General features: G+C 34.4%; 1 long non-coding RNA gene across 1 annotated transcript in view; it reads right to left on the reverse strand.

Moving 5' to 3' along the window:
• Positions 1–17,276: 17,276 nt before the first annotated feature.
• The window catches only part of LOC138124145 (uncharacterized), a 44,670-nt gene continuing 42,301 nt past the window's right edge, over positions 17,277–19,645 (reverse strand). Inside the window, exon 3 of the long non-coding RNA XR_011157024.1 lies at positions 17,277–17,460. This is a non-coding gene — a long non-coding RNA (uncharacterized lncRNA). The remainder of the gene's footprint in view (positions 17,461–19,645) is intronic.

Genomic DNA, 19,645 nt, shown 5'->3' on the forward strand with positions numbered 1-19,645 from the left:
ACACGAGTGGTGCGATCTCAATCGACTCTCCAACGCCTACTTCGACGCCAAATTTAAAAAAACACCCTTTAAATATGTTATTGTATTGTCAAAACTACTTTGCACCTTCTCACTTGTATAAAGCCAACGGCACACCTAAGGTAGTTGTGTAAAATTGATATGAGTATAATTATGTACGAGTAGATATGCATTTTAATTTACAGAATCTCCTGCATCACACTTTGTACAACAAAATTCACGAAATATACGAAATTGAGTATTGTTTTAGATGCTGAGTGGCGTGTTTAGATACTATCGGATGTTCATTTAAATTTCTCCTCAAAGTTGGCGTTGAAGAGTCGATTGTGAACGCATCACTCGTCAGTCTCCAGAGTAAAAACACAAACAACGCAAAAAGTGAGGTTAGATTTTAACAGGTGATCCGTAATCCATGGTGCGTTCACAATCGACTCTTCAACGCCAACTATGAAAAGAAATTTAAATGAACATCCGATACGTAAAATGGCGACAATCTGAAAACTGACAAGGGACTTTTCTCACTTTTTTAATCAAGTATTAGTGGATACAAGTAGTGTGTTTTTCATTCAGCTTACAAAACTAAAGAGGTATAAAAGGTATAAAGAGGTGTAAAAATTTGAAAAAAATCCTAATTAAAATATGCAGTAGGTACGAAAAAAATTTCAATGTGATTTTCTCTAAACTTTTTTTTAATGGCTACCATAATATGTAGGTATCTCAAGATCTATTTACGGGACTAAAGTGCCTTTCCTTCTCTCATAATAATTAATGCCCTCGTGGCATGCGGGTATAAACTTGCACTCAAGATGAAATTTTGTTTATTTTGTAAAATCGTGATTATCTTTTGAAGCTTTCATCTGTAAATACAGGGTGTAACAGAAAAAAGTGCATTTATTTTAACTGGTAATAGGACTAATTTACACTACAACTTTTCTAAATAATTTTTTTTTCGAAAACAAATTTTGAAGGATTTTAGAAATTAATCTAAATGTATGTACTAAAGATTTGCTTACCCGCCTATGGAACGATTTTAATCTAACTAGATTTAATAAAGAAATAAAACAAAGAAGTAACAAAAAACAAACGAAAGTGAAACCTTTTTATTCATAAAGCGCAAATGTAACTTCTCATGAGTCATGACATTTAAGAAAAACAGCAGTAATAAAAAAAAAACAAACAAAAATGAAACCATTTTATTCATCGAGTGCTATACGAAGGGAATAAAAACATTCAGTTTTTACGATTCCTGTTTAAAAAAGTTTTCAGGTTGTTAAAAACTGCATTCAACGTGAACGGCATGCCAAAATTTTGCAAATTCCAAAACACTTTATTTAGAAAAGTTGTAATTGATGAATACTATTACCAGTTAAAATAAATGCATTGCATTCGTATAATTTTGTTTTCATTTTCATACAGTGTGTCGCACATAAGATGAAAACAGCCAGATATTTTCGTTATTTTTAGAAATTGAGCTTTGAATTGTTGCACAGTCGTAGAACTTTATGAGGTAGATTTTTTGAGACCTCAGTCCAACTGTATATTCTCAACCCAGCAAACTTCGACCTAGAGAATGAGGCCAATTTTCGATGTTTTGCCTCACGTTGGAAATATCTAAAGAAGTTATGAGAAAAAGTTGTTTGTAAACCCATTTTGATCATACCTATCGAGTTTTAATGCAAAATTCGCATCGTATAATTTTTTATTTAAAAATGATGTGAATACAAAAATCGTAAAAATAAAACTAACAATGATAGATAATAAACAACAAAAGCAAGCATATCTTTTAGATATAGCTGTTCCAAATTCACATAATATAACACAGACATTTAATACAAAAATTAATAAATATTTAGAACTCTCCGTTGCTATGAGAAATCTTTGGTGTTTAGAAAAAATTTCGATTTTACCATTTATAATTTCAGCAACAGGAATAGTACCGCAATCTCTTTTTAAAAATTTAAAAATTTTGGACTTAGACAACAAATTGGTGGTTGAAATTCAAAAAGGTATATTATTATACTCATGTCATATCGTGAGGAAATTCCTTAACATTGACACAGAACATAAAACACAAAAAAGTCAAAATGTGGAGGCGAGACGCCGGTAATTATGTTGATAAGCACTGCACTATTACTTGATAGTATTATCCGTAATAGTGTATGTACTCCGGCAAAATTGCCGTGCCGCCGGGTGGAGGTGGGATACGCATAGGATAATCAAAAGTCAATGGCTAAATAATGAAACATTGGTTATTTTGTCTTTGGTAATGTAAACAAATTTATTAACATTAATACGAATAATTGAGAAATTCTTACACTACTAAATAAATGAGATCATCTAAATACAGCTCAGTAAATCATATCAAAAATGTCTATAAAATTTTGTATAACGATTATACTATCCTTAATTTTTCTTTACCATTTGAGAAAAGTTAAAAAATTGTAAGCAATTTATTTTCATCTTAAAATACTTTCCACAATTAACATTTACATCAAAATAAATCATATGAGCATATGACTCTTTAAATGGATTGATGAATAGTGTTTAAACTTACGTTTAAAATTTGATCTCCTTCCATAAAGTTTTCATCCATTGCTGATAATTTCTTGACATTCTTCGTTAAGCATAAAAAGTATGTTTGATTTGCAACCATATAATACATTAAATTTTAACATAATATAAATATGAACACCTAATTTCGAATGATCAGATAATTAATATTACATTATTACATAAAATTTAGACATATTAATTTGTCAAAATGACAATTCTATGTCAAGTAATTGCACATGCTTTTTTACTATAAATTTTACTTTATCGAAGAAACAATTAAAGGCAAACTTTTTATGTAAATTAGGATCCAAATTTTCGATTATAAATAAAATAACTGTCGATTGTAAATAAAGAATAATCTGATGTCTTGCGTATATGGAAAATTGTGAGTTTTTAATTTTAATTATTTTTTCAATAATTAAATCAGTGTTGGTATTTTTAAATTAGCCATTGGCTCCGTTTCGCGGGATTGAATTTCACTGGACAGTAAAGACAAAATTTTTTGTATTTTTATACATAAATACATTTGAAGAGCTGATTGAAATTTACCTGGGCCGAGCCAGAGCAACCATTATTATTAATTAATTACAAGTATTAAAAATAAAAAGTTTTCTATCACTCTCATGTATACGCTTGCCCGATATCGTTTTCTAACGACTGTCGCGCCGCCTCGCGGAGGCAGTGCGCAGCTTTCAGTTCGTGTTTTCAACATTCCGCCTGTCTTGATATGTAATATCACTCATTAAAACACAGGAATTTTTGAAATTTTCGCATTCAAGTGTACAATAAATCATGCAAATAATAATAACTTGCGGCTTTCAGTCGATTGATACGAGCTGTTTACGGAAAAAAAAATGTCTAAAGGTAAAATTTTCGATTCGGAAATTGTTGCTATATTTTATATACCTACAAATGAGCAAGTTCAACGACAGAATTTCGATTCGGAATGTTTTTAGTGTGATTTTTGAGATTTAGCAATATAAAAACATATTTAAAGAGGAACAAGCGCGATTTTAATAGTATCTGGAATCTGGAACATTCTCATTGCCAAAGAGCAATTTCATGCACAAAATTGCGATTTTTTGTCTATTCTCCTAAAGATCAAGTGCATATTAAGATGCAACGAAATAAAAATGTTTTGATGACAATAATTCCTAACATTCAATGGTTTTACTTTACGTACTTTGTCCAGTAAATTTAACGTACTACATTAATCATGTAAATTATTAATCCAATTGAAATTAACTGCGTTAAGCGTCTATTGTTTATTTATTGTATAAAAAGTAACAATTAATTGTGGTTTTTTAATTCTCACGAATAAGAGGTTCTTTGTTGTTGGCAAGTACGCATGCCAAATACATTATTAAAATTTCAGTTACCGATTCTTTTTTTCGGTATTTTTGAAACCCGGAACACAGCAAACACCTTCCCGATTGATCACTCTGTTTTTTTTTTATAAATAATTTGAATTTCTTACTTTCAAAAAGCCGATTTTACACGTCGGCAAATACGAAACTGTTTGTTTACAAACTGAAAAATGCCGCGCTTCGCCGCTTGGCAGTGCGTCAATCGATATCGGGCAAGCCTATTAGACATTCACGATCTTTTTGGGACCGAATTAGTTATAACCATCTAGTGTTTTTGTTGGCAGTACCTCGGTGGTAACTAAATACTCTAAAGGAAATTGACACTTTTTGTGTTAGGTTAGGTTGTTTTCAGTTTAAGGATATATTTTCTAAATAGGTACATTGTTGCCGGATCTCTTAAATCTGGTCTGTCTTTTTTAAATTGGAAGTAGCATCGTTGGAAATTTTTTGTCGTATACTCCACTCTTTATCTTGGTGAGTGGTCGATGCGATCAAGCAAGCCATGGGTAGCTTTGTAAGTTTTACTTTTTCCACCAAATTTGTGTGCCGTGTAAATCAAATATTAACTGTCATCGCTGTCATTCGAATTCAGAATCTTCGTCCAGCATTCATCTCCAAATCTCACAATCTTATGTCGCGAAATGTAAATATATAAGCCGTACACATCGATTCTTAAATTTAACAGTTCCCGATATGAAAATTATCGGCGTCCGTCGTCGGTCAATCCGACCGTCGAGCGTCGACCGAACATTATTCCCGTCCCGTGCCGGGCAAAGAAGTTTGGGTGTGAGAAATTAACCGGATTCTTAAACCAAAAACCGGATCAAATTTGACCAGAAAGTGTGTGGCCGGTCTAGAACATTTTGAAATTCCCAAGCAAATTATTAAAATTTTTGAAAACGATGCGATATGAAGATGACACGTTTGAGGTTATGTGTCGGTGGTCTTGGTCCATATGAATCATGAGCAATTTAACCAGGAAAATAATAAATAGAAAGACTTTGCGGCGTCTCTGTAAGTACATTATTGTAATATTTGAATATTTTTCAACAACTACCAACGCACTTTTCCATTGGAACTTTCAAAAACCCCTAAATTCAACTTGACGGCTGAAAATTTCCCAAAGACCACTCACCAAGATAAAGAATGGAGTATAACAGAATTATTTTGGCAATTTTCACTTTTGGTATGACGGAATTTAAATTATGTTTAGTAACTTAATAAATCATTTACTTTCTTACGAATATTCAAATAATAAATCTGGCAATGCGATGGCAAGAAAATGTCGAATGGATACTTACAGGAAAAAAAGTTGCATCACTGAATCAGTTAGTCCAACATCAAAAAAAAAAAAAAAAGCCAACAAGGTCCCAAAAATATCGTGAATAATAAGGACGTTTTTATAAACCACATTTTCAGTTTTCATCTGTATACAGTGCATTTTTTTTAACTGTTGCCATAGGGAATTGCATGGTAAAACTTATACCCCCTGTTCACTTTTGTTCTGATGAAAATATTCAAACCATTTTTGGAACAAAGTTGGAAGATTTTTTAAACTATCGGATAGATTATAATTCAATATCACAAACTGTCGAAAAAGTTGTGAACATTGTTTTTTCTAACGCGTCGGAATAATAGTACGTCGAGCGGTCGCCAGAATAGCGTCCCTGTCAGCACCTGACTAAAGTCCCTAGATATATCCAGGGACTTTACACCTGACCATCTTCACTTTTGACTTTTGTCACTTAAAAAATAAATAGCGAGATCTCCTCGAGGCTATGATTAAATTACTCCTAGCTTTTGGAAGGCAGAACATCTAAACATTTATTTATTAAAAAAAAAACAAAACGTAAAAACGTTAACGCACAAATAACTCAACAAATTAACAGAAATTGTCAAAGGAAGTGTTTTCCTTCGACTGCTAGACAATGTCCCAAGCGATCTTGAAAATTTCTTCGCGTGTTTTGTAAATGAAAATGTAAATGGAATTACATACAAGCATCAGTCATTCTTGCCCTTGATTCCTCCACAGTTTCTGGTGGACCTCTTATGCGTTTTTTTTAACTGTTGCCACAGGGAATTGCATGGTAAAAATTATACCTTCTGTTGACTTATTTTCCACTGCAGATTTTGTGCTAATTTTTATTTTTGTAATAAATCATTAATAAGACTACGTAATGCATACTGTTTGAACAACGACAAGCGTTCTATTTTACTAATTTTACTCTTAATAGTTTATAGTTTATTCACGCCAAGAAAGCAATTACAAGAAAACACACATGGAGCATTAGCAAGAACAAAAAGTGGGAACAAGATGCATCACTTGCATAGAAGTCTCCTACAGTCACTCTTGAACTTATTTGTCGAGACTCCACAGAAGTCTAACTCGTTACAGTAAAGGTTGGCCAGGCGAAGGGCACTATTCAAGGGTGAATTGTAGGAGTAATTGTGTTTATGGCAGTAAACATGAAACAAATTCGGGTGTCTGAGGTTACATAAAGGAACATTAAAGCCGATACGAAGCAGAGCATCAGAAGAATCAACATTATAGTTAATTATTTTATGTAGAAAACACAGCTTGTGACAATCCCTTCTGGTTTTAAGTGAGGGCAAAGACATGTAAGCGGCTACAGAGTGCAAATCATCAAAATTGATATTTTGAGTTCTCAGCTTATATTTCAAATACTTCAAGAAATTGTTCTGTACCGACTCGATACGTGAAATGTGAGTACCGTAAAAAGGTGACCAGATAACACAATTGTATTCTAATATTGAGCGGACCAAGGAATTATATAATATTATAATCGCTCTGGTGTTCTTAAAATCCACTGTCCATCTTTTTAAACATCCCAGCATTTTTCTTCCCCTAGAGATCAAGAAGTCGTAATGTTCATGAAACGATAAATTGGAATCGAAAAAAAGACCCAGGTCTTTGATGGCATTGATAATTTCCAGCTGCTCCCCTTCCAATGAATAATAAGGAACGGAGGGCACAGTTTTCCTGCTGAAACACATTGCCTTGCATTTGCAAACATTGAGTTTCATACCATTGCGTGCGCACCAGTTTTCAATTCTTCTGACATCCTGCTGAAGATCAAATACATCCAGCTGCGTTTTGATGATTTTATAGATTTTTAGATCGTCCGCGTACAGCAGCGATGCCGAGGTCAGACTATCAGTGATGTCATTGATGAAGATTATGAATAATAATGGCCCGATAATAGAGCCCTGCGGTACTCCAGACGTGCTACAGTATGCAGACGACCTCACACCCTTAAGGACAACATGCTGAGTTCGATTGGAAATGTAGGTAGATGTCCAAGATAGGAACGGATCGCGTACTCCGTACGTGTATAATTTATTCAAAAGGATCTTGTGATTAACAGTGTCAAATGCTTTGCAAAAATCAGTATAAATGCAATGCACATCAAAACCGCCCTCAAATGCTTCAAAGACATTATTAACAAAGGCAAAATGATTGGTTACCGTAGATCTATTAGCGAAAAACCCATGCTGTGATGGACTGATAACAGTTTTGAAGGAAGCGGACAAGTGTTTGGCAACTAGCTTTTCAAAGATCTTGGCGGGAACTGATAGAATACTGATGGGTCGGTAATTCTCGAAGTTTTGTTTAGAGCCAGATTTAAACACTGGAGTGACAAGAGCTGATTTCCAGCAGTTCGGAAAAACACCTGAGTTGAGTGAATGTAAATAATTTTACAAAAAAAGTAGTATGCGATATGGGAACAAAAATTAGGTTTTATATTTTAATTTATTATTTATTTCAATCATAGACTCGAGGAGATCTCACTATTTATTTTTTAAATGAAAGTGACAAAAGTCAAAAGTGGAGATGGTCAGGTGCTCGTTGAGCCGACAGGGACGCTATTCTGGCGACCGCTCCACGTACTATTATCCCGGCGCGCGTCGCGCTAGAAAATATTTTTTTTTTGTTCGACACTGTCAGAATTTGAGAATTTTCTCCTGTGTGAACGGATTTTGATAAATGTCACACAACTTGTCAAAACGAAACGTCAAGCTAATTTTAAAGATTTTAAGCGATTTCAAACCTTTAAGGGGCTCGTCGAACAAAAAAACGTTGTATTCAACTCGTTCGTGTGTAAACTGGGCCTTTTTTAGCACTCGTGACCCTTTAAAACTGGCCCACTCGTGCCAAAAAAGTCCCAATTTACGCACGAACTCGTTAAATAAACTACTATTTTCACAACTTTTTTGACAGTTTAGGATATTCAATTGTAGTCTATCCGATAGTTTAAAAAATCTTCCAACTTTGTTCCAAAAATGGTTTGAATATTTTCATCAGCACAAAAGTTAACAGGGAGTATAAGTTTTACCATGCAATTCCCTATGGCAACAGTTAAAAAAATGCATTGTATAGTCCTTGTATCTTGGTAAGGAATTCTGATTTAAGCCCTAAATAAACCGAACAAAGACCCTACTTAAAGAAATTTATTGTCATATTGTGCCTGTCAATCACTAGACTAGATATTTAATTTGAAAAATTATGAAAAAATGTTTAATATAAAAATTGTTTGGTTTATTACCATGCATGACGTTCAACAAAAATTGTCAAATTTCCATGGCATTCTTGATATTGCATTTTATTACTTAGTAAGTTAATTTTATCACCTTTTTTTATTTTTTTTTTTAAATTTTATTCTTTTTCCCCATAATGGCAAAAATGTATTTATGAATACAGAAAGATACGCTTGTTTGAAAATCACACAAAAAATGTATGGGTGCTATTTAAAAAACCAAAGTTGGTTGCCATAGCAGCGAAACAAAAGAAGATAGGAACAAACTAGAAAGACCAGATGATGCAGGATAATACACCAATCAACTTTTATATTAAACATTTTTTCATAAATTGTCAAATTAAAAAGTTACAGCCAGTATTTGATACTTTTGTTCCACCCTGTATAAAATGCAACTGTAGATACCTAATTAAAACATGTAATAGTTATTTGGATCACAAGTCCAGAAAATGATATTTTGCGAGTGTGAGTGATATTGCGTAGCGGAGGCGAAGCAACACGAGCACTCGCAAAACATTTTCTGGACGTGTAATCCACAAAATTTTTCATGCCGACAAATTTAAACCATTTTTAAAAAGTTAAAAATTTGTTTCACAAGCGGAATCGAACCCGCGACCCTTGCGTCCCTGAGCCGAAACGGAGTCCGTTGGCTATATTCAATGCTGCCTGTCTATTCACTAGCGAATTTTTAGTCAAGGTCACTACTAGGCCGGGAATTTTACGTTCCCGGCGGATTTTGAATCATGCAAAACCGTCGATAACGGCCGACGGCATGAAAATGTAATTGCAGCAACTCCCACGCCTTACACCAAGGCAACATGTTGCCGATTGCTGACTTGGTGTAAAGGCGGCGTTACACCAAGGCATCAATTGCAACATGTTGCCTGCAACATTTTTTAGTAATGACCGGCAACATTACTAAAAAATGTTGCAGGCAACATGTTGCCAATTGTTGCCTTGGTGTAAGGCCGCCTTTAGGCCGCCTTAAGTCGCAAAACGTAGCTTGATACTTGAGATGCATAGATAGAATGAGAAATCCCACTTGCAAGAAAAACCGAAAATGCTCCGTCGCGACGGCTTCGTTTGGGTCTCTCCTCACTACTTCCCACAATTTCACTGCGCATCCATTTCCCAAGTACAGGTGACAAAACGTAGCTTGATATAGTGGAACCAGAAATGTAGTGATTTTATGAGGGATGGAGTACATTAACTTGAGAGGGTCAGTTATGGCAGGGCAATAAACTTCTGGCACTCGTAGCGCGACTGGGCTCTACCCACCGGCTCTAACTACCTTTGTCTCCGATGGTCCATTTTCAGACGGCTCAAAAACATCTGTCATAGAAGATTTATAACTCTCTTCAAGTTGGTAATAAAAAAAGTGACCCCAAAATTGTAAAAGAAATTATCGACCAGAGTCCATAAAATCACTATATTTCTGGTTCCACTATACCTGAGATGCGCAGATAGAATGAGAAATCCGATCCGACGGAAAATCCTTCCACGGCTTCGTTTATAGTGGGTCTCTCACCACAATTTCACTGCGCATCCATTTCCCCAGTATCAAGCTACGTTTTGCGATTTGTACAAAAGTACGTTGCTTGTCGTAACTTTAGGATCGAAAAGAGCTCCCTTTCGAAACCCGTTTGAGTGTTATACTGACTGTGTTATAGGTGCAAAATAGAAAAAAATAATTTTTTGTTCGACACTGTCAGAATTTGAGAATTTTCTCCTATGTGAACGGATTTTGATAAATCTCACAACTTGTCAAAACGAAACGTCAAGTTAATTTTAAAGGTTTTAAGCGATTTGGAGCCTTTAAGGGGCTCGTCGAACAAAAAAACGTCGTATTCAACTCGTTCGTGTGTAAATTGGGCCTTTTTTGGCACTCGTTTCACTCGCGTTTTAAAATGGCCCACGCGTGCCAAAAAAGGCCCAATTTACACACAAACTCGTCAAATAAACTACTATTATGGAGGTTTAGAAGTTTTTTTTGTTTTTGTTTTTTTTTGTGAACAACAATTTGATTCTGACCAAAATTCCGTTTTACAAACATTCCATCTAAACCTACGTTTGACAAACTTTTGACTACGTTTTTTGAAAAAAATATACAGTTTTGATTATATCAATCGCATATTTATGATTTATGATAACAAACAGTTAATTCTATAACAATGATATCTGCATTTTATAATTGTATTCATTTTAATTATTACCTTTTACAAAACATCATTAACTAAATGTATTACACGCATTTGGTTTCACTTTTGTATCAGTTAAACTTAAAAAAGACTAGTCTAAGAATAAAATACACTAGTAATACCTACTAAGTAATAAGACAAAAAAATTCAAAATTCAACCAGCAACGCCTTGTTTATGCTATCTACATCTTAAATACGACATACCGTATGTGCATATTTTAAATTGTATTGAAATATTTTTAGATAAGTTAAGAAGAGGACAAAGCGTTTAGGCAAAAACAGAACAAATAGGGTTATAGCCTGCGTTAAATGTTCGAGTATAAATGAAAATAAAATTATCAGAGTAAATAGGGAACGAAATTATGACACAAGCAGTTTTTCAAGGTTTTCAATTCTGCAAATGTAAAAATATAAAAACTTACAAAACCAAAAACGTATACATTTTCTCCCATTGTCTTTTTTATTCTTTTACTCCGCATAAACACACATTCATGTAGACAACTATATGAACAAACAAAAATGACAAACAACACATACTACGAAGGGTTCAATAATTTCATGCCTATTAACCAAATCGTTCAATCAGCATGTCAGATTTAAGTGACTGAAATTGCATCCTTATTTGTTAATGTGTTCGTAAAAAACAAATTTTTTCTTGTGTTAATTTAATGGCGGATAGACTAAAGCTGGACACCCAAAATCATTTAAATGAATTCAGTATCACTGATGAATATTTAGTTAAGATTGTTTCATCAAATTCGGTCTTTCGACTTTGAGAAGGGACATTGTTTAAGCCGACCACTCATACATAGTTAGTTGCAGAGCACATTTTGACTAGTGCCAGGACTGTACGCCATCACATTAAATTTGAAAGCAAAGTACAGCAGCAACATGCAAAATTAATGCAAATGAAATAGATGACAATTGACAAGTGATAGGCAATGGTGGACAACTATGGAGATTGCAGAATCTGACCCTGTGTTCACGGTATACATATGTATAGGCGATAGTCTCCAACGGTTTCTACTTTTCCAGTAAGGTACGAATTTTAAACAGAAATAAATGTAACCATCTTCTTACTTCACCATGTGTTGGGTACAATTGCTGTAGACTGCCCCCAAAGAAAAAAACTTCATAGTGTGTCAACAAAATCTGCGTAGAATATTTTCACCACTGGCGACGCAGGAAATATCACTATATGGATATTACCAAAAGTCATGTTTAATTGATTTTAACTTCTGTTATAGCACCGCCCCTGTCCCACCTGTGGCTTTATCACCGACCCAGTTTTGGTACAAATTTTATAAGGAAAAGTTACCCGAATCGGTGAATTTTATTACCGTTAGTAGAAAATACCACTTGGAATTACCCTCAATTTCTCATTTTGACAAAACATGTTACAATATCAGTACCTACGAAGTTCTATTAAAGTCAGATTTCCTGAATGTAAAGAATACAATTTTGAAGAAATAAATTAGGGTTCTGCGTTTCGAAGATTTCCACAAACATCTCAAGACAGAGGCTAAATACGATGTATGACAAATTTACTTAAATTTAAAAAAAATATGAAGATAAGTACTAGAGAGCGGATTTATATGCGACTAATTTTGATGAAATTTTGTAAAACTATAATTTTTCGGTTCGGATCTGGTGTGTTTTTATGGGTATTCTCATTCGAATAAAATCCTTATGATATGATATTTTAATATGTACAATTTATTCACATTTATTTACAAAAGCTGATATAAATGAGGAAGTATCTAAAGTCCATTCACGTTCGATTTTCCTCTCAAGGTCAAATAATTTAATTTTTTGGCTCTGTAATTATGTTTTGTAAATACTGACATGCAGCTAACCAACATAATGCGATTTAGCAATGCTCAATCCAACCTGTACGGTGTTTACCTGCATGTCACTATTTACAAAACATAATTAGAGAGCCAAAAATTTTAATTATTTGACCTTGAGAGGAAAATCCAACAACTTGTTTAATAAAATAAACATTACAATTGTAGTTTTTCTCTTAATCCCTCGAATCCTTAATTCCCCATTTTCTGGGTTGCAGTTCCAGCGCCAACTCTAATTAAATTCAATGGATCGCACGACATAATTACACCATAAAATAAAAAAATGTGAAATTAAAAATATCAAAGGATACGGACAGACAATAAAATATATTTTTAATTTTCATTTAAATATGCCGCAGCCCAACGGCATTCGTTTCCACTGTCATGACCCACTTGATAGAAAAACTTTCGGATTTGTACCGAGCGATCATTTAAAAAATAAATCGAGTTTGCTTTGGAGCCTATGCTATAGCATGGGTTGCCATAGGTAACACGCCGACTCGATTTATTTTTTAATTGATCTCACCGTATTTTCGCTCGCCGCCTTAACTTACAAATTTTTTCGCGCTAGCCGTCATATCAAATCGCTCTGCTACTGAATGCGCCCAATCGGTTTCGGGGACCTGTTTATTTATATTTTAAATAATAATGATATAGTCTATAGAGGACTGTTTAATTCATCTGTCATTTAATGTTCATCAACCAATGAAACAAACTTAATTTTAGTGATTTCCATTACAAAAAAATTGCAGCGGATATTGGACTAGTACAAATATTATCGAATATTGTACTGTACTAGTAGGTATATCCTGTTCACGTTGGATTGAACATCAGAGGTGCAAATCCCACACATTTGGCATTAACTTTCATATGAGTTATTATAGTAACAGGTCAGTCATTTGCACCACAGCTGTTCTTCCCAACGTGGACAGGTACGGGGTGATCAAGAATGACTGAGTCTGTTGGTAACAATGAAATTTGGCAAATTTAAAATTTACCCACGAAGTTTCATTTTTGTAATAGTAGAATCATAACCTGCATAACCAAGAATGTTTTTAATGTCATCTCAAGTTAAAAAATCCGGTCAGTGCGTGGTAAGTGCCAATTACTAGACAAAAATCACCAGTATTTTCAATTGTTTCATTGCCAACAGACTCAGTCATTGTTGATCACGCCGTATTACTTGAAGTGACTATTTTAAACAAATGAAAATCTTTATTTCAACTTTTTTTTGCAGCGAAAAATGAACAGGTGGGATACGAAAACATTTTCTAACAAATTGAAATGTACAATTTGAAAAAATGAACACATTTGAGGAATTTTATTCATTAAATAGTCCTCCAAATATGACTCGTAGTCAATGTTATGCAGATCATTTTTGCGGTGGTGTTACTCATGTCAACGACGCTTCCGAATTCGACTACTCGTCGTATTACAACTGATTATCTGATAGGATCTACATAATTATATTATAATTATAATTAATTATAATTAAATTAATTGTAATTATAATTATAAAATGTAAATTCACGAGGAAGCCCAAATAAAGTAACAATAGTATATTTCAAACCAAGGTAAGAAAGTGGTTTCTTGCAGACCGCAGGCAAAGATTATAAACCGAGTCGTAGACGAGGTTTGTAAGTGCCTAAGGTCTGCAAGGACACTTTCTTAACAAGGTTTGAATACAATTTTTTTCCCTACCGGCACAACTTTGTTGAAAAAAGTCAAAAAAGATGGTTATATTCGTGATTAAAACGAAAATTTTGAGAATTGAATAGTAGGCTGTGTTATTTGTTTAATTAACTTGTCATCGCATTTGAAGATTTGAGGTTTGTTCGAAAATTTTATATAAACAGGGTAAAGTAATCTACCTACCTAGCTTATCTGTTTATTTTCCAGATTATATGATTGACCTACCAACTTACTTCATTGAATTGGCTTTCATTTATCAATAACTTATTTCACTTTTGACACTTTTGACATTTGTATTTTGGTACAGTTTTGCCATAAACATTTCATGATTAACTTTCTTACCTTAGCGAGAAAGTTGAATTTTCTCACCTCAAATGAGGTATCCACAGCCTACATTTCTAACCGGTAGGGAGAAAAAGTATGTTCAACACTGCTATTATCAATTCTGTGAAGGTGGTATTTGTGTCCCGGCGCCTCTGAACAGCTTTTTGTCCATTTTTATTCCACGAAAGCAAACGTAGTCGAAGTGTTTGTATACTTTTCAGTATGGTTTCAATGTGATCATTATTTTTGGACATATGCGAGTTGTCTCCCCTTAATCTTTTTTCCTTGCAAAAGGATCAGAGGTGAGTTGTCTCTTAACTCTTATGCATAGTGCCTTTTTTTAAACCATGGATGGTAAATAATTGGGTAAAAACTTTTGTGAAATAATTAAACGTCTCATCTTCACATTCAGCAAGAAATTGTATATTTGTCAAACAGGAAAACATGATGATATTGTTTTCGTTGTCATTAACGGTTAAAAAGTTTTCGCCATAATTTGTCTTTATCGAATAAGTACTCGGACAACAAAACATTATGCAAGTCATCTAGAGAAACAGCGTGCTTTGGCATCACATTTCGTCTGGTCCAATGCATGTTCTTCTTAATTAAATAAAACATCATTAGCAAAAAGACTTGTAACGTCGTTATTTCTCTATGAATAACTTTCGGTGGTCGTCCATATACATCTTTATTCGCTTTTCTTTTCAATTTATTGTTGAGAAGTTGCCCATTCAATGTAGATTCTTAAATAATTTCGTTATTATGGTCCACATTTCTTTCTATTATCGAATTGTCAGTGCTTATAAAAAACACAGATAAAGGAATTTTTTCAATTTTTTAATACTTATGACGTAACTAAAAAAGTCCTTGATGATGATCTCATTATCATTCTTGGGATTTATGGATCGGCACGTGCCACCAGTAGCGACGGTGGAGAAGAGACAGAGGCCGAGTAGATGCAGTTGCGGAACTATAATCTGATTGTTCGGGACTTAAAAAAAATTTTTTTTTTTTTTAAATAAATTATTAATAAAAAAAAAATCGGGACTTTATTTTTATTATTCTTTTTTTAACCAATAAAATCCATCTTTTAAGATTTAAAACGGGAAGAAGAAGAGGACCAGTTTGATACACAGTGATACACTGAACTGACTTAATATCTGAATAATATTTCAACGGACTCTTCACAATCACAAAATCAATGCGAACTAAAACTTCATATTTTCAATTAATGGAACTGCTATCATTTCGTTTTTTCTTAGCAATTCTTCAATCCTATTTCAATTATTCTAACTGATTTTCTTATTCTGATCTAATCACAATAAGTTGATTATATTGGGTGATTCAAAATGATTGTGGATAAGAATGGCAACTATGTATGAACAGATATAGTAATAAAAAAAAGGGGATGTGGCCTAGTTGCGTAGAACGATATACGCCGAAGCCTGTTTCACAATGAAGCAGGTTCTTTCTAACACATAGAGAACCAAAAGTCTTGAAAAAAAACTATTTTGTAATACAAATCGAAAAATGCCAAGGAAAACAAACAAACATAAACACGTGGTCAAACTCCCGAAGCGAGGTTAAAACGAATGAGATGCCGGATGCCGTCAAGTGATTTTTGTGGATGTACATCAGGCTTTCGAAAATCAGCGCACGTTTTGAATAAGCCAATTGGAAGCTGCTATTTAAAATACGCGGGCACTAGAGGGCGGTTTTATTACTATATCTGTTGGTTGGCCCAAGTATAGGTGGGTAGGATAGAGTTGACGTTTCTTTGACAGGTCATAGTCGCGCAATTTTGAAAATTGTCAAATCAACGTGCAATGATATAAATCAAATGTACGCTTATGAAATGTCATACAAATGTCAGCTCTACCCCACCCATACAGTTGCCACACCAATTTTCATACATAATTGCCATACTTATCCACAATCATTTTGAATGACACAATAGTATATTATTTAACGAGTTCGTGTGTAAATTGGGCTCTTTATGGTATGAGTGGGCCAGATTAAAACGCGAGTGAAACGGCCCACGAGCGCCATAAAGAGCCCAATTTACACACGAACGAGTTGAATACGACGTTTTTTTGTTCAATGGGCCCCTTCAAGGCTCCAAATCGCTTAAAATCTTTAAAATTAGCTTGACGTTTCGTTTTGACAAGTTGTGACATTTATCAAAATCCGTTCACACAGGAGAAAATTATCAAATTCTGACAGAGTCGAACAAAAAAGATTTGTATTTCTAATGTTTTCTAATTTTACGTTAAAAATTGTTTCCCGTTAAATTAAACTGTTATAGTTTATTGCAGGTAAAGTAATGCGGGGCCGACTGTAAGTGGTTTGTAAACTGTTTGTTTGTTGATGTGATTTATGATTTTAGTCAATATTTCTATTATGGATAAATATACAATACACGCGTGTTTATAATAATAATTACTTTTAGAACCAATTAATTATTTATCAAACATTTTCGTTATAGATAAGTATTTCAATCAGGGTTGGGGGTGGTACTGAGGCCGTGGCGGTATAACGGCTGGGGACAATAGGGTGCTACCGCCACCAATAATGAAGGTCTTCTATATTTTTTGTACACGAAAAAATTCAATTTAATTATAAATTATTGTAAAACAACGTTTTTGCCCAAGGGTTTTATTCGCTTATTATTATTGATAATAATTAATACATCGACTCGTCAAATTAGACAGCCTCAGCTGCAATCGTACTCACCTTTGCCTAATTCAGTTAGTCAAAGGTAAAAGCACAGGACTGGATTCGGGTATCAAGGTTTGCGGTACAAACATGTAAATCATTAGTTAGTTTCTTCCCCCTAACCCGATCATTACGCGGCGCTCCAACCATGGGCGTCCCTATATTCCGGTGGTGCATGTCCTGGTGGCACCTTTACCTGAGGGAAACTTTGGCAAGCCATAGGTTTTCCCAATTTATTTCCCGGGCGATCTTCCCAGCGCTAGCCGGTGACGGTCCTTTCGGATTGTGCTATTGATATGTTCAATAACGCCCGGGTGTTCGCTACTACATGATGTAGTTTAGCAGACTAAAGCAAGATCAGGCAACCCAAGCTGATCCAGAACGGAGGCGAATCCCCACGGGGGGGTCCCTGAGGTGCTGATTAGTCTATCGGTGGGACATTTTTGAGAGCAAGCTCTTGCCTATTCAAGGGCCTTGCTAACCCTGATACTACTAGATCAACTCGGGTCCGTAGAGTCGTCACTCCCTACTGCAATCCAGGACAGGGGGGCAGAAGTCCCAGTGGGCAATCCCCTTGCGGAGGGCACCTGTAGCAGCCCTAATTTTGTGTTCATAGGAAAATTGCATCTTTCCACATTGATCTTATTTGTCCAAACAAGGTTTGCTCGAGGTGGTAGTAATTGTTTTAATATAAAAATGAATTTATGATGCCCTGTTTAATATTTTTAAAATTTGATTGATAACTAAAGAAAGCTGCTGGTTCAACATTCTAAAGTTTTTTGAGTATATGTATATTGCACATTAAAAGTTTGGAATAACAGAAATATTTTACAGTAGGAGTTTTACTGTCATTCTATTTTAAAAATTAAAAATCGATATGTTAGGAAACATGAGTCCAGTGATCATACATCGCACATGAACATAAATAAGAGTTTATTAATCCATGCACATCTACAAAAAAGGGCAATGACGTAATTGCGCGGACACAGAAAGACGCGGAATGGTGTAAATTACAGAAAATTTTCTATTTAAAAAAAATTAAATTAACTTGTCTGAGTTCTTTTCGAAAGATTCAACGTGAAAAAATATTTACCCCTTTACTCAAAGGAAATCTGGAAGTGAATTATATAAAGCTAGATGCCTTTAAACGGCCTCTTGAAATCAGATAAATTAAAATGCCATACAACATTCTTACTATTTCTCCTTACTGTTAAGGCGGCCTTACACCAAGGCAACAATTGGCAACATTTTGTAGTAATGTAGTTGTCGGTCATTACTAAAAAATGTTGCAGGCAACATGTTGCCAATTGTTGCCTTGGTGTAAGGCCGCCTTTACACAACCATCTACAGTTCACGCGTTTTAGAATGGCAAGCGGCTTAGATGCGCAAAGGAAGCGCGGCAGGAGGATAATCATAAAAGCAAAGCCTACCACTTACACATAGGTAGACAGTTAACTGGAAATGCAAACACCTTAAGAGAAACTTAGATCTTCGATCTAATTCTTTGTTGTTACATCACTGCATCGACTCTTATTTACCAAACTGTTCCGAAGCACCAATCGCGGTGCGTATATTTAATTTCATAATTATTTTAATGTTAAAATTGGATTTCTTAATGGATCTATATAAGTATATAAAACATTAAATAAATTGCACTAATAATAGTGAGACTTTTTTTTTATTTTTAGGCAGAATATAGCCTAAGGGAGTCCGTTTCGGCTCAGGGACGCGAGGGTCGCGGGTTCGATTCCGACCCAGGGCGAAAAAAAAAGCTATATTCTATCTCGTGGTTCGGGGGTCACGTTAAACCATTGGTCCCGGTCAATTGAGTTGGTCATCACGCCCCGCACAGATTTGTAAACCAGTCCTAGACTGTGTAACAACATTTAACTTTAAAGAACTGGAACAACCAGAAATTAATATTCAGGCCTCTCATGCATGGCTTAAGAAATCAAATATTCACCCTGAGACGGAGAGTTTTATATTTGGAATACAAGATCGTGTTATAAATGCAAGAAATTATAAAAAACACATATGCGGTTTACAATCGATAATTGATAAATGTAGGATTTGCGGAACTGAAGGGGAAACAATTGAACACATAATTTCTTCTTGCACCGTTTTGGCTCAAAGCGAATATAAGAAACGTCACGATATATTCGCTAAAATTATACACATGAATTTAGCTGCTATATTCAATTTATTAAAGAATACACAACCACATTATAGTTATACACCAGAAAGTTGTTTGGAAAATGATAATTACAAGTCATATTTTGATAGAACAGTTTTAACTGACATTCATATTAAGCATAACAGACCAGACATATAATTTTAAATAAACAAGAAAAGCAAACATATCTTTTAGATATATC

The sequence above is a fragment of the Tenebrio molitor genome, chromosome 2 (genome assembly GCF_963966145.1).
Source record: "Tenebrio molitor chromosome 2, icTenMoli1.1, whole genome shotgun sequence".
Lineage (NCBI taxonomy): Eukaryota > Metazoa > Arthropoda > Insecta > Coleoptera > Tenebrionidae > Tenebrio > Tenebrio molitor.